The following is a 13,037-nucleotide window of genomic DNA, read 5'->3' as shown; positions in this document are numbered from 1 at the left end:
TCTGGAAGGTTTGTCAGCTTATTACTGTCAGAGCAAATAGATCAACATGACCTCTTGAAGCCAAGATCCAAATCATCAATTTGCAGAAATCTGGGCAATAAAGTAGAAATATTTTTTTTCAATGAATTACCTTATTTGTGTGTTAGGAGGGCATATCTTGATCTAATATGTAGATTCTCAGCCCTTTGGGGTGTAATAGAAAGAACATAAAACTTGTGTAGAAGACCTTGGCACCTACTTACCTGGCGTCTCCTTTCAGCAGACAGCATAATACCTGCCAGTTTAAGAACTGGCCAAGGATCTTAATTTTTTTAGTTGTCTTTTATCAGCCTGCTGTCTCTGATCCAACCAAATATTGAAGAAAGAGAGTACTGATACTGAATAGAGAGAGTTTAAAGCAGTACTATGCAACCTCACTGGACATTAGAAGAACCTGGGGAACTTTTAAAGCCTGAAGATACTTGACCTCATCTGAGACTAAAACAGATAAGGAAGGAAGGAAGGAAGGAAGGAAGGAAGGAAGGAAGGAAGGAAGGAAGGAAGGAAGGAGAAATGGGATCCGATGGGATCCATTCCTTAAATTTAGCAAGGACAGAAATCTAAATAAAATACAAAAGGGCAAAATTCAGACTAGTGAAATTCTGAGCTTCTGACCTACCTAAAGCTTCAGCCTGGGCTACACTGAAAAGACTTCTTGTAGAGCTTTGAAGTCCGTTAATTCTACACCTCTTCTTTTCTGGGCCACTTCAGTCTCCACTACACCCCATTAATTAATACTTTCTAACAATACTATATTCATAATAGGCCTCAAATCCAAGGCCATGATCACTTCTGCTCAATGTCAAAGACCAGTGTTTTAGTGTATGCCTCCATAATTATTCACCAGGCTCTCTGCACCTATCTCTTAACTGAGTGTCTGTACCCCAAGTATCCTGTATACACCGCTCTCTACAGCAAACTCCTTCCTCTGCTGAGAGATATGGACATACCTCTCTCCAATTTAAGTCCATGCTTCTTCTTCATCTAAAGCACCGGATTTTAATCTGGAGACTTGAAAACTTTCTGAAATCTGCATGAATTTGAGTTTTTCTATGTGGATGTTCATTTTTCTTACGAGAGGTGCTCTGTCTCCTTCAATTCTGAAATAGGCCTGAAATATAATCAAGGTTAGTGTCTTCAGGACAAAGTCACAGACCTTAGCGTAAAGTCCAAGACACCTCACGACCTAGCCCCGATAGCCTCTGCCATCCTCGTGTTGCCATCTCTCCTGCACACTTTATTCCCAGTCATAGAAAATACGTTTTAATTTCATGAATGCACCAACTCTCTGACTTTTTCATGTTTTTGCACATCCTGCTTCTCCTTCTGGAGTGCTCTGGCCTCTCCAACATCACTCATTACCTAATTTCAACCCCCTTTCAAAATTTGACGTAGAGGTCAAGTTCTTGGTGAAGCCCTCCCTGTCCACCTTGCTAGCATGCAATTGATATCTTTCTTTTAGGTCGCCATGGTACCCGGATAGCTCTATCAAGGCACTTATCAAATAATATCATAGGTATCCATCTATACAGCTGTCCCACTGTGAAGGGTGAGCTTCCAGAACACAAAGGTTGTTATTTTATTTGTGTTGGTAATCTCAGTGCCCAGAGGTGTCTCGCGTAAGTGGTACTCAGTCAAAGTTTGAAGAATGAAAAACATAAAGGCTGCTGAGCAAGAAGATGGAGGACTCCTATGGAAACAGAAAGCTTCAGGGCCATGTTTCAATCAAGGGAAATCGTACCCCGGGCAATAAATAATTAATAGCAGGCATTTGGCAGAGCATGTTGCTGGGAGTGAACCCCATTAGAAATATGAATGATATAAAGTTTGTACTAAAAGTTCCCTCTGAAGAATTACATAAGCAGAGGCCAAGCGTTGCCCTGCTTGTCGCAAAAGGAACCCGAAATAAGGAAGCAACATCTCAGGGCAGAATCTCATGTTACCCAAGAAGTTTGGCAGAATTTGAGCAGTAAAAAAAAAAAAAAAAAAAAAAAATTAACACTTGAAACCAATGCTGAGCAGAATTTTTCTCTCAGTTCTCATTGGCTAAATAGGGCCATTTGCTCCCAAGACAAGACTGGAAATTCATATTAGAAATAATGATCATTCGGTTTATTGTGAATAATTGTGCTGGGTTTTATCATATCTTAAATGGTAGATACAGTAGTTCATATCCATAGTTATTCTTAGCAAATCATTTTCATGTTTTCTAAAATCTCCAGTTTAAATTTGTATTTATTTTTGAGAGCAAGTCGGGGACGGGCAGAGACAGAGGAAGAGGGAAAAAGTCTCAAGCAGGCTCCAGGCTGTCAACTCAGAGCCTGCCATGGGGCTCAAACTCACGAACCGTGAGATCATGACCTGAGCCAAAATCAGGATGTGGACGCTTAACAGACAGAGCCACCCAGAAGCCCCAGTAAAATCTCCAGCTAAAAGAAAACCTGACCATCACAGTCAAGATTCCATGCACAAGACTAAGGGAAACCAGGTAAGCAACAGGCCTTAGTGATTACTTCTATAACAAGACCTATCCTTGCAGCATGCTACATTTGTACTCTCTTAGAGTATTCCTTAAGTCTCTTAAAAGGGATTTAAGAAAATAAGATAATGCATAATGATATAAATAATAAAGAGAGAGAAGGCAAGGCACCTGGGGCTGCAGGTAGGCTGTTGTTTCTGTTGAGCTGGGGAAGATTTTTAGGAGTTAGAAGACCAGCAGGGGAGACCTTTGTGAGCACCACTCCTAGAAGAAGTGAGATGGGAAGCCATGCAGGAAAGAGAGTGTTTAAGAAATGTTGCAACTCCTATCTCAAGATTCTGAATGTCCTCCCCCTTTGGTTTTACTGCGAAGGGTTGCTATACATATTTAAGATGCTGTGTAAATATTCCTAAGGGACTAATGTCTCTTCAAAAGCAACACCTGGTGGTTGGACTATTTGTAGGTTAACATTTACAATTTTAGACGTTTTCTAAATTACTATGATATCTTTCTGATACACCAAATTTATGCAGCCTTTGACAAATAACACAGTTGACTTGCCCGCATTCCATTCCATTTCTTGTTTTCTGACCTTCTAAGCTGGGAGAACAATGATTGAAAGCACAGGCTGTGGACCCAGACTTGCTTGCTATGAGGGTGACTGTGGGCAGATTATGAGTCTTAGATTCCTTAACTGTCTAATGGGATCATAATAGCTCCTTGCAGTCTTGTTATGAGGATTAATAGAGTTACTGTTAAAATCAAACTCTTAGATTAGTTCCTAGAATATTAGGAGTTCTCTGTGTGCTTGTTAAATAAACCAACTTTGGGAAGGTAAAGCGAGGCATTGAATAAACTGCACCTTCACAGTGAATAGAGACATATTTATGGAATGCCCACCATGTTCCTTACAAACATCTTCTCATCCCCTCGGTAATGTCAATGACACCACGAGAAAGGTTGTGATTGCTGTCTCCACCCCAAAGTGAGAAAAATAAATCCCAGGGAAGCCAGGGGATATGTTCATATTTCACACACCAAGTCAGAGGTAGAGCTAAGCTTACTCAGACCCAGTGCTCTGACTCCTCACTAGCTCTAAAGAACCCTGCTGAGATCCCTGCTCAAAATTCATAAGCAATACATCCGTGACTCCTCTTCATGCAATCTCTCCTCCTGCCAAACGAAGACCTCCATCCTCATCTTAAAGTGCAATGCACAGACAACTCAATGAATCATAGAAAGAGGACTGGACAACATATCACGGCTCCTAAAACTCTACCCTTTATTTTTTTTCAGGTAAGGAAACTCAAAGAGAGTTCAAGGAACTTGCTCAAAGCCATATAATTTATTTAGTATCAGAGGCACAGTGCAAACCCATTTCTCTTGACTACCATCTTAGCACTCTCATTATACCCATATCATTTGAGCAATTTTGACAGGAGAGCAAAGGAAGGGCCAGGAGGTCACGGGAGCCTTGAAGAAACATTGGGGAGATGCTAGAGACAAAGAAAGGAAAATACGGGGCCCCAAAGACACAACTTTGCCTACCAAAACATCTTAGACTGGCTTAGGCAGACAACTTTTCAAAACTTTCTTACTGTAATTGTTAGTAAACCTTTTAAATAAATTTATTTAAATAAATTATTCAGATTTTAGAACCTTTTAAATAAATTATTCAGATTAATTTAATTGATAAGAAAATCCATTTCCACTTAAAGTAGCTAAAACTAACCTACTTAAAACCTCAGTTCTCAAGTGGTACAGTTTGAATAAATTCTATAGGGATACAAAACTGTGTTCACTTTCTTTGGTGTTATAACTTGCCTTTGGGAATTCTCAAAGTGAGTCTGATTAATTTATTCTTGCGTTTCAGCATCCAGTACAGCACATAGCACTCAATGAATATTTCTATTCACTATTTTAGCATATATAGTGGTCCTCAAACTTCCCTGAACCAGAGCCACACTTACAATAGCCTGTTAAGAAGGTGGATTCTCTAAATACAACCCCAGAGGAGTTAACCCAGCAGTCCTGTGGGGAATTGTTAACAAGCTTCTCCAAAATCTGAGGGGAGCAGTTTTACATAATGTGCAAATTAAAAATACAAATAATAGCTTGGATCAATGTGTTATCTTTCTTTATTATTTAATCCAAATGTTCCTCCCCAGGTACACCTCACAAAGCTCTCTTATAAGTGCTCTCTAATTCACATGCCACAGAGATCCTAACAGCACCACATATCCATATATATACATTTTTTTCCTAGCTAGAATTGTAATAAAACTTCAGAGAAGTATTCTCGTTAGACTATCTCAATTCTTTCTCTCAATTATTGTTTGTTTTGTTTTGCTTTTGCTATTGAGATTTGATAGGAAAAAAAGTTGTTGAGAGAAATATTGAGGGGTTAAATTGGACATTACGGGTACAATGGAAAATTTATGGCCTCCTAGAATAGGAGCTTATCCTAAGTCTGTCTACTTGCTGGTTAACAAATATTTTAAGTTACTACAATGGTCTCAAAGGCAGACTTACACCCTGAGAGACAGGGTAATAGTAGGGCAATTATATAACTAATACTAGTCCTTGAGGGTAGGATTCCATAAAAAGGTTGTTTGGGGTCAGTCTGAGACATTCTAAAAGGAGTGAATATTGCACATGCCCACAAACACATGTTTAGGACTAAATTCTTCACATTTAAAGGTCTGCAGTGTCTCAATGCGTTGCCCTCAGAGTTTGTTTGCCAGCAGATCTGTTGTAACAAGTAACATGATCATGGCTGGGACTCAAGAGAGGCTTAGGCAGAAAATGGCATCATTTACAATGTTTTTTATGTTTTTGTTTTTCCCTCTGGAAATCTTTGCGAGAGAAACTGTTTTTAGTCGGTTAATTGTCACAATAAGTAATTAAGAGGGACAGGGAGCATAGCAACATGCTACAGAATTAGACAATATAAATTAATCAACAGAAAAGTGATACTTCTGGTATCACTCTAAGTATAAACAGAATAACAGGCATGCTGGCTACTGATGAGAATGTAAGAACCTATCATTATGCACATAAACACAGAGTCAGGTAACCACTGGGTAGAACAGAGAGTTATGGGTTTCTTACTGGTCTCACACTCAGCCTTCCAAAGCATGACCTGGCACATTGGATTCATCTACAGTGTGCTCATACAAGTGCTCTTGTTATTATTTCAAGGGAAACATTTTAAGACTTGATATAGAAACCTGAAAAAAAGGAAAAGCAAAACGATTAATCTGAGAACAGAGCAATACAGTCTGCCCCTGCTTGCATGGAGAGCAAAGGAGCATTGTATTACTGGTACATAAATAGGACCAATAATCAATTGACATTGAGAAGCCTTACACTAAGATAATGACAAAAAAGAAGGGTATGGGGCTCCTGTCCTTAAGGAAATTGCAAACTATTGGTGGAGAAAAGAACAATATAAATGCATGTGAGGTTTTAAGAGTATAGAAATAGGTATATACATACAACAGGAGACAGCTGCAATAACAGTGTAAAAATTAGAGTTTGGACAGAAATACGTGACCTGGTTTAATGGAAAGTGGTGCACATGCCACTTTAAGTGAGAATAATAGCAAATCTTAAGGGAAGAAAATAATAAGTGAAGCTAGATGGCAAAGAGTTTATGTCTGGCTGCAGAAGGGAGGAGAGAACAGTGTGTGAAACAAAAGAACAGTAAGGTACAGGATGGACAAAGGAAGAGAGTCAGAACATTTTATTTTGATGCAAATCAAAACTAGGAGTTCTTTTAAAGTTATTTAAAGAGAGTGACATAATCAATAGATGACTGCAGAAGATCATTCCTTCTTCTTATAATTGGAGGAAGAAAAGGAAAAAAAAATGAGGTGAGGTCTGATGACTTTTTTAATCCATTAATTTTAAAGCAGACATGGAGGACAAACTTAGATCAAAAACTTGAAAGAAATTCACAACATTTCATCAGATGCCCAGGAGTTCCTGGCAGGAAAAGTGAGGACACCTCTGCACTAGACCATGTAGCCTGACTTAGAAAAAAATTTAAAAAAAAAAAAGAAAAAGAAAAAAAAAAACAACCTTCCATGGAAACAAATAATGTGTTCCACTTCTGCCAAGGTCATTCTGCATATACAGATGGCTTAGGTGGCTCAGTGTAGTTAACTCCTTTGGCAGAGGAACACAGATTTCCATCAAATCCTTCTTCTGCTCACTGATACCTGGCCCCTGGCCTTGCTTGATCCTGACATTTTAGAAAAACTGTGTTGCCTTGTTTGTTGTTGTTCTCATTTTAGTTTCTCTAACCCTGATACCTTCTGTAGCAATTGTAAGTGGCAACATATAGGTGAAGCCAATTCAGTATTACCTCAAGGAGGTAAGGTATCTTTATCTTTGTCTCAATTGCCAAAGTTATGTGGTTAGGGAAAGTCTGCTAACACAGCTCTCCTTGGCTAGGATTCACTCCAGAGTTTGTCATTTCTCTGAAGACCCATTGAGCAACCTGGCCTGAGTTTGAATTTGTGCAAAAAAGCCTCTAACCACGTTTGTCACACATTTTTTCCAGCTCATTAGCGATGTTGTGGACAACTTCTTTAATGAGGTTTGACATTTGACTACCACCACATCTGCGACCTTCTCCATCATGTCACCCTCCCCCCCCATCCTCTGCTTCCTTTGCTCTTACTCATTTTTGTGAGTGAATCATCTGATCCTGTCCCTTATATGACCATGCTCTGGTTTGATTAATCTCTCTCATCAAACCTCCTTCCTGAATCTTCTGATTAAATCTAGTCTTCTCCCTCCTCTCTCCATAATGCATGGGACCTTTTAGCAGCTATTAATTATTTAAAAGAACCTTACTTTCTATCATGCTCAAGTTAGTCACGACAGTTTTCTGTCGACCATGTGGCTTCTGTTAAAAATTATTGAACCCAATTAAGAAAAGCTTTCAAACACCAAGTTCTAAGAAGCTATAAAAAATCATCTTTTTCTATTACATTGACAAACTTGCTAGGTTGGAGAAGGAAATAGACACAATATGTCTCACCAAAATACATCTCTTCATCCTATCCCAAATGGCATATGGTACTCACCAACAGATTGAGGCAATGTGATTTAAATCAAATTATCAGCAGGTGACTGTAAAACCGCTAGGGGTCATTCCCAAGGAGGAGTTTTACCAGTGGATATTTTTGATCAAGCAGTCAAAATTCTGGTGGCATTCCACCTATGTTAGACCCTTATACAATATTGATGCTTTTCACTAACAATCCAGCACAATTACTAAAAGGTAACACGATAAATTAATCTGTTGTTTAATTTTTAAAAAGGAAAACAACTATCTGGACTGATTTTTACCAATTTGACTGAATCAACTGAAAGTGTGGCCATGGTATAGATAGTCTTCAGTGAATCTGCTCTCTAAATCATTTTCTGATGGCTATGAATTAGCTGAAAGTAGCTAAAATAGACATGACCTTTATAAGCTGAAATAGCCTGTGGGTCTAAATAGGATGAAGTAATAATATAGTGCCAGGTGCCACTCACGTCCATTAGGTAAGAAAAAAGAAAATATCCAGAGAGAGCTAGACTGACTTGTCTAAGCCAGAGAGGCATTTGAGGTCAGACCTCACCCCACGTGAAACCTGGCATAATAATGCAGCACTGTAACTAAGAGAGGCGCAATTCTTAGCTGTATTAATACAAGCACAGTGTGTCAGGAAACACGAAGAAATCTTCATTAATAGTTTCCAAGCAGAGCTGACATTCAGCCAGTAAATACCAGAGGGGCACACAGACAAGGGTGATCATGCCAGTTGGTCAAAGCGTGCAGTGTTAAATATTTAAGATTTTGTAATGCTGTGTTTACAACAAAGTGTTATAAGAGGACATTATTTGGACAGAGATTAAAGGGAAAGAAAGATCATTTTATAGTCTACTGAAGATATGGACTCTAGTCTTGTCTCTACCCTTAATTAGAACCAACTGCCAGTTATCTCTGTAGTCCTTTTTTTGATACAGAGAACTGGACTAAGTAATCTTGATAATCTCTTCTAGCTCTAAAATTCTGACTCAAGGGAACCTCGTCTCTGGATTTCTCAAGCTAAATAATTTCATATCTAAATTAAAATATGAAGTAAGGTACATGCCATTCATTTAAGACTTGTGTCTAAAGTTACTGTTATATCTATATGTTTGTGGATTGCATGCCTCTCCATAATAGTCAAAATAGAAATAAGTAAAATAAAAATACAAACTTATTGTCACTCAGTAAACCAAGACACCGGTTGGGGGCACTAATGCTAACAAGTAATTTTACCTTTGTTCTTTTGTTCTTTTTCTATCAATATTTATTCCAGTTTCTTTGAGGTTGAGGGAGTATGAGGCTCGGGAGGGATGGATATCCTGCTTTGGGTAAAGAGAGAGAAAGAAGTCATCTAAAGTTAAATTTACAGAAAAAGGAATTTTCTCTTTACTTTCTATTGCTCAAGTGTTCATTCAATATAATCCATCAACCGTTATCTCATGCAATTATAAGGGAGAAGACACAACATTGATGCCAAAATTGAATAGATTTTGGTCAGAAACTTTCTGGCAAATGCCAAGCCACACATTATTATTAGCGTAGAACTAGTCTACTAGTGTGTAGAGCAGAATTTTTTAAAAGAAACTAAAGCTCTTGCAGGATGTTCCTCAAATGCATCTCATCTGCAAAGCAGAAGTGAGAGCCTCCTGAGCCATTCGAAAATCCTTGTTAAATACTTTCTTTGGCATTGCCCAAGATTTACCCCAGAGGTGTGTTCATTAAACTAGGCTTATTAGGCTAATTGCTTTTTTTTCGCAATCATATACTTTAGTATAAGAAATACAGAGAAAAGTCAAAATGAAGGACAATAGTTTCTATGATAAACATTTAGTGAGCAAATGGAATCTCCTGAGTTTATTCATCCATTACATAACACACACACACACACACAGACGCGCACGCGTGCGTGCACACGACGCCCATACGCACCGTATGATAAAGAATACCAAGTAGAAAGAAACAAATCAATTCTGGTTAGTAAAAATTCAAATTTCTTTGATGTTCTTTTCTTTTAAGATTAGAAGAGGTGAATGGAAAGAAGGATAAGACATTTTTTCCCTTAAGAAAGAAGAACTACTGAACATGGTGGATTTATTTAATGCGGAAAGTCACATTATTGAGATTAGACATCTCTTTTTCAAGGTGCTCCTGAGAGATAATGGCTCTCACACCTATAATTCAGTGGACGCATCGGTGACATAAAAATGGACCTGAGGACCGAAGTTAACACCTTCATCTCTACATAGCACATGATGATTTTAAGAATAAGTCTAGAGCGTATTTTTTCTTTTACATTAGTCTCATTTCTAAAGGTTTCTTTTAGGTAGACCCTATACAAATATGTTTTCTTAAAAATCTGGTCAATTTTAAGACAAATGAAAAATGTAAATTACGAAATATTTTTTTCTATTTGCTATTCCATGAAGTTATCATTTATAATACTATTCTTGCCCATAAATACAATCAAGGCAGGAAAAACTTGAAAGTCCTGCATGACATGGGCAAAAGAGTTAGAAAGTGAATCTTCATTTGTGAAATAGATAAGATTTCATAACTTATTTTAAAATAAAATTGAAAATAAGAAAGCAAGTTACTTTTAGCATTCATTTTGACCACTATGGATATGTTTATCCTAGGGAGAATGAAAAGAAAAAGAGATATGTTGATTCTCAAAAAGTAGATACTGAGTGTATTCATCTAATCTTTGAATAAGCTAGGACCTCGTCGGCAAAGTTCTCAGCCTCTGCCCCTACACTATCTGTTTCCTCGCAAAATTTAGCCTATTACAGTTTTGTTTTTCTGCAGTAATTACATGTGGTTATAGCCAAATTTTGACTTGCTTAATCTGATCTCTTCATGATCAAAGAGACAACTCTTAGGCTCATTCTACCCCTGTCCACAGCCTCTGAGCCCGGAAGCCTAATACAGTGTGGTTAAGGCAGCTTGCCCAGGGACTTTCACACACCTTATACTGTCTCCTCTTAAGACAGGGAGCATGTTTTTTCAAAGTCTACCCCTTCTCCAATACTCAATTCTAATTTCACTTACTCCTAAAGGCTTCCCTAGATTTCTCCAGCCCAGAATGGCTGTTTCCCCCCAATTCACAGTACTATAGATTCTGTACAGGTGAAAAATGTACTTGCTTTTTTATATCTATCATGTGATATTTTAGACTGTTACATGTGTTTTACATCTCAACTTTGCAATTAGACTGATGACATTAGACATTAGACATTAGACTGATACAGTTAGTTGCATTTTTGAGTGCCTACTATGTGTTAAGGAGTATTTATGTGTTCAAAATTTTACAACAAACCTGCACAGTAGCTATTAGCCTCATTTGACATATAAGTAAAGGAGACACAAGGGTTAAATTAATTGCCTGGGGCTATATAAATACTATGTACCACACCTGGATTAGAATCAGATATTTAGAAGGCAAATATCATTGTTGAAATTCTTGTATATCCCCTTTGTCCCTTTTACAGTGCTTTACCTAATTAGATACTACAACATTATTTTCTGATGATTGGTTTTAAGCACTGAGTTAAAACTGCCCAGGTTATCATAAGTAATATTCTATGGTATCAACCAAAACTAATATTTATGCTGTCTAACATGGCACAGAGGAGACTGGCACTAGGCCAATGCAATCAATGAAAAGAAATATAATTCCGAAAGAGGAAAACAAATATGTGCATGGATGCACGATCAGGTGCATTGCTTTAGAAATAGGCAATGACTTTGGCCAAGACGTCCTCTTTCTCTCTCTCTGAAGTGCTAAGGAAATAGTGAGAAGAGATATAAAACAATGTATATGCAAGAATATGAAAGCTTTCTCTCCAGATTTCAAGAGCAAGATTTAAGCACATCTGAAATAAAGTAGTTGATAAAAATGGTTATGAACATGGATAATAAGAAACTATTTAATAAGTGGGAGAGTTTGGGCCCATACCAATCACAACAGGCAAAGCAGGTGTTAGGATGGACAACCATGGACAATTGGTCCAACCATCTAAGTACGTGTTGCCTAAGAATCAGTCCTGGTTTTGAGGTATGGACTTGCTAAAACAAATAAATGCCTCTTTCATCCCTCAACATGGTTCAGTTCTAGTCTGCTGTAATTGCCATACCCCTGGAATTATCAGTTCCAGTGGACAGGCTACTTAGACCATGGAGATTCATTCAGCAGATGTTTATTCATTATCCACTCTGTGATATCCACTGTGCTAGCCAACAGATAAAGACAAATCAGACATCATTCTTGTCAGGGAGTGTGCAATCTAACTGACTTTTGACCAGAAATTATCTCTGGTACAATTCTAGGAACTATTTTGCCACAAAATGATAAAGATAACATGCTTTCCTAAGAATTCCATGTATTAGTTGAGTTCTCTCCAGAAGCAGACCCTGAAGCAATCTTAGGTGTGCTTGATCTCCTGGCCATCCAGGGAGTAAGCACCAGTAACCATAAATAAATCCCTCTTATGCACATACTTTAGACAAAATCAATTTCCATTACTTGCAAACAAAAAGTTGTTGAGTCATGGCAGTTATTGTGCATGTTTGAAGAATGTCATGTTTGTGTATAACTCACCCCGTACAACTGGAGAGTGGAGAGGTGGTAGAGGGAAAACAATCCATAAAGGGTGTGTTATTTAAGCCAGTCACCACACTGGATGACCAAAATTTATCCCCCTGAGAAACTCAGAACGACCTTGGCAAATTACCCCTCATGCTCATCAGTTATTAGTTAAGGGCTGCCTCTGCAACAACTTCCCTAGGGCAGCCCTGAGATAACCGTGCTACTGCTGTGTTGTAGGAATCAGGGGCTGCCTTCCACTGAAATGAAAAGAGAATCCACGAGGAAATGGGTGACGTTCCAACAATGTCTACTGTAGTATCTTATCTAAAAGTTATGGACTGTAGGTAATTAGCACAATAGATACCGCCATTGTCAAACAATAGATATTGGGGATCTACTTTCATTAAGGCAATATGCTAGTAACTGAGAGACGGGTCATGGCACAAAGTAGTAAGCTTTTCTTTTTATGTACATTTTAAAATATTTTTTAAATGTTTATTCATTTTTGAGAGACAGAGAGACAAAGCACGAATGGGGGAGGGGAAGAGAGAGAGGCAGACACAGAATCTGAAGCAGGATCCAAGCTATGAGCTGTCAGCCAGAGCCTGACGTGGGGCTCAAACTCACAAACTGTGAGATCATGATGGGAGCCAAAGTTGGACGCTTACCTGATGGAGCCACCCAGGCACCCCTGTTTCTTTATATTTTAGATGGTTTAACATTATCCCTCAATAGGACAATTTTCTTTTGCCTTTCAGAAATTGACAGTCTAAATTTATGGGACAACTGTACACAAAATGACATTCTATGAGCAGGCATGATAATGCATGATATAATTAGCAATA

The 13,037-nt window shown here is 38.2% G+C and overlaps 1 long non-coding RNA gene across 1 annotated transcript in view; it reads right to left on the bottom strand.

Annotated features, from left to right (window-relative positions):
- Nucleotides 1-2,098: 2,098 nt before the first annotated feature.
- The window catches only part of LOC106974554 (uncharacterized), a 54,555-nt gene continuing 43,616 nt past the window's right edge, over nt 2,099-13,037 (bottom strand). The window contains exons 2-3 of the long non-coding RNA XR_008297586.1: nt 8,841-8,926; nt 2,099-5,748 (exon numbers count right to left, since the gene is read on the bottom strand). This is a non-coding gene — a long non-coding RNA (uncharacterized LOC106974554). The remainder of the gene's footprint in view (nt 5,749-8,840; nt 8,927-13,037) is intronic.

The sequence above is a fragment of the Acinonyx jubatus genome, chromosome C2 (genome assembly GCF_027475565.1).
Source record: "Acinonyx jubatus isolate Ajub_Pintada_27869175 chromosome C2, VMU_Ajub_asm_v1.0, whole genome shotgun sequence".
NCBI lineage: Eukaryota > Metazoa > Chordata > Mammalia > Carnivora > Felidae > Acinonyx > Acinonyx jubatus.
The sequence above is the reverse complement of the archived record's forward strand: the minus strand, read 5'-3'. Positions and strand labels throughout refer to the sequence as shown.